Source organism: Sinocyclocheilus grahami, unplaced genomic scaffold (genome assembly GCF_001515645.1).
Source record: "Sinocyclocheilus grahami isolate Dianchi unplaced genomic scaffold, SAMN03320097.WGS_v1.1 scaffold5.1, whole genome shotgun sequence".
Lineage (NCBI taxonomy): Eukaryota > Metazoa > Chordata > Actinopteri > Cypriniformes > Cyprinidae > Sinocyclocheilus > Sinocyclocheilus grahami.
In genome coordinates, this window is record NW_015505184.1 from 2,343,244 (window position 1) to 2,347,008 (window position 3,765).

The following is a 3,765-nucleotide window of genomic DNA, read 5'->3' on the forward strand; positions in this document are numbered from 1 at the left end:
TTCTTGATCAACAGAGAATCTTTAATCCTCAGGCAATGTATTTCCCATGTTTGTACACCAGGGGGCAGGGTTGCATAATACAACAGCTAAACAATGTTGTAAAGAATGCTTTGCAAAAAAATAATAATACATAACTGAATATAAGAATATGTCTTTGAATTGTACATTCACGGTCAAGTTCCAGTCAAAGTTCTGGGCAGGCAATCTGTGCTTGTAATAATATGGGTACATCATTTGGAATCAATTTTGTGATTGTCACACAATTATATTGCATTAACTTATTAAAGTTCTGTAGAGTAGTTAAAAATTCAATCAAATGACAGTTGAGCAATAGATGGGAGTCAAACACTTATCAATTACATTGTTCTTGAATGAAATTTAAAACCTAGAGAATCTTTCTCATTAATCAAGCTATATAATATCAAAAATTATTGTGAAAGAATGCGTTGATAATAATTGAAAAATTAATTGCTTGATATCTGCAGGGAAATAACACTTAATGACATTGCAGTTAGAATGAGAGCAAACTTTTTCTGATTCCTCTTGACCGGAATGCTGTTTTGAAACACACTTTATAATCTATACACTGTTTATTTTGTGATAGTTTCTTTCTGAAAGTTTCCATCTCATATGCAATTAAGAAAATTAGGAAATCTGGCATTATGTCTCATTTTGGATCTATCAGTGCATCAGTTGTATCTTCTCGTGCCATTTTAATACACTATCCCTGCCAAATCAGAATATAACCGAACAGCTGTTCAAGAGCAGAAATGTTATAACAAATAAACACAGCTGATGCAACTGTAAACTATTGGGACTCCAAATCAGATCCAGATTAATCATAACCCACGGAGCACCGTAGAACATGAGTTTTGTGTCAGAAACAAAATGATTCATGAGTTCATTCTGTTCATTCTAAAATGATCCCTCAACAGCTACTTACTATTGCTTATTTATTGCAGAAAAATTGTTTCTGCACAACTTTTCTTCTTCTTCTAAATTTGTTTATAAGTATTTTTCCTGTCCTCTGGATGTAAAACATGTGCTGTCATGTGAGAATACAGAATATTGTGATCATTGTACCTACTATTTATAATTGCGCTCGTAATGCTTGGACACTTCTATGGCTATAGCCTACTAAAAGGCTTTTCAATTAGCCTATTGTATTCTCAAGTATTTGATATCTATCATAATTAACTTTTTAAACATATTTGAACTACTGCATGTATGTATAATGTATGACTAACCTGTTTTATTGAATGGCTTTCTAAAGCAATAAACCACGCAGCTGTGGACTGCTTCAAGATGTTTACTTACTGCAGTCAATTTATTATGTAGAGAATCAATGCAAAACACAGAAAATCTGTGCAAGACCTGAATTTATTGACTTTCACTTAATAAAGTTTATAGATCCCATTAAAGAACCTTTAGCCATCGGCTCCACTGAAAAAGCGGCGACCCATAACCTGCAGTGAATGAATATCAGATGTGATATTTCAACAGTTGGATCTGATTCCTTGCTGCTTTATCATTCTATCATAATTAACTTTTTAAACATATTTTAACTACTGCATGTATGTATAATGTATGACTAACCTGTTTTATTGAATGGCTTTCTAAAGCAATAAACCACACAGCTATGGACTGCTTCAAGATGTTTACTTACTGCAGTCAATTTATTATGTAGAGAATCAATGCAAAACACAGAAAATCTGTGCAAGACCTGAATTTATTGACTTTCACTTAATAAAGTTTATAGATCCCATTAAAGAACCTTTAGCCATCGGCTCCACTGAAAAAGCGGCGACCCATAACCTGCAGTGAATGAATATCAGATGTGATATTTCAACAGTTGGATCTGATTCCTTGCTGCTTTATCATCATTCAATAAAATATGCTTTATATTTGTTGACGCAGATACCGTTTCCCTGGTTACCATCCACAAAGGCATTTTCTTCCATCTCTTTGTGTTGTCTCTTTATTTCTAAAGGCTGAAGAATATGAACATTATGAAAAGTTAATTTCTGAATTCCATGAGTCCCATGCTCACTGATCTGAAATCACGACAGAGCTCTGAAAAGGATATTAAAATGCTGTGTTCTGTCGCTCTTCTAAAAGACAAATGTTTTAGGTGCATCTGTCCTTGGTAAAGCAACAGGAATTTGCCAGTACATATTATCCCACACCACTGGTTCAAAAATAGATTCGTATTACTTACATACAGCTCATTTCATTCTCATCTGCTTGAGTTTTACCCCCAGGTACAAAATAATGAAAGCATTCGAATATTTCAGTCAGACACTGAAAACTACTAAAAATTATTATTTCACCTGGGATCTCTTGTGTTTGGCCATTACCATAATTAATTACATCATGTAGTGTGTGAGAGTACCTGCAATAGAAAAAAAGGATCATGAATCTGTTTATTTCATCAGTGAGTCAGATATTTTGCTGTCTCTTTCTATCACTTTCCATCTCTGCTAAAGGGGAAGGTGCCATTTAGGCAGATGTCACATCCATTATTCATGTCTCCGCTCCACCAACAAATTTCTTACCTGACACTTCACTTCAATTAGCCCTGAAAATGTCTTTTTTTGTTGCTGTGTGTTGCGAACTCAAAAGCACTCTACAGAGCTCCATTTTCAGCCAACTGAGCCTTTGGTCTGTCAATCTCTTGTCTGTGTATTCATTGCTTTCAAAACGTGTTTAAGTGCAGCGCGATAGAATGAACAGCTAAATCAAATAAGGTACAGTTGATTCACAGAAACATGGTAATATGAATACACACAGCCTGAAGTCTAAAAGCCTCTTCACTGAACAAGAGCATGGTATTGGACTTGAATAGAGCTGAATACTTTCAACGGCTGAATTATTTTCTTTAAGGCCCAAATATTAGGCAGTATATCTACAGCTCTTCATCTGTTCTTCAGTATTTTGATCAAGATTGCTTCTATTGATATTGCTATTTCCTCTCGTAATGACGAACACTTCATATACAAGTGGCAGCGTCATAGAGTGAATGAAAAGCTATAGGAACTTTTAAAACGTTAAGCAGCTCGGTGTAATTTTCACTGATGTTGTAGTGGAAATAAGTGCTGTTAATCCATCATTTTAAATTTCCAGAAGCAGATATGACTTCAGTCAAAGTCTAAATTACACATGGAAAGGTTCTGGCTTGGTCATCGGCATGTTCCTTAAAATCTACCACTATGAGAATCTAATTCTCACTAACCCATGTAAAATGACAGTTCATGTAACTCAGCAGTGGAGCTGTAATACATCAATCCCATGTTCACTCTCCTCAAAACAGAGACATTACTTTTTATTTTTTATAACAAGCTGTATCTTTCAGGTTAACATACAACAACAACACAAATAATCTGGACCACTCATCTGAGTCTGAGCACTGCAATTAGGAACAATAATGATCCACACTGAACAACATAAAAGGTTACCATGTGCAAAAAGGCAGCCTACACAAAATGTGCAATGTGTCTGTAAATGAAAAAGTATCCAAATTCTAAAACAGAGCTATAGCAGAAAGCCTAAATCATCTTTACCAAAGGAATACTACCAACTACTGTCCATAATTCTGGGTCTTTTTGGATGTTTTCTATCCTAAATAAGACAATATCCCATATAACCTTCCAAGAAGAAAAAAACATTGGTGTTCTCAAATCTCAAAAATCTGAAGTTGTGTTAATTAATTAATTAATGACATGGTTTTATTCAAGTTTAAATTATATATATATATATATATATATA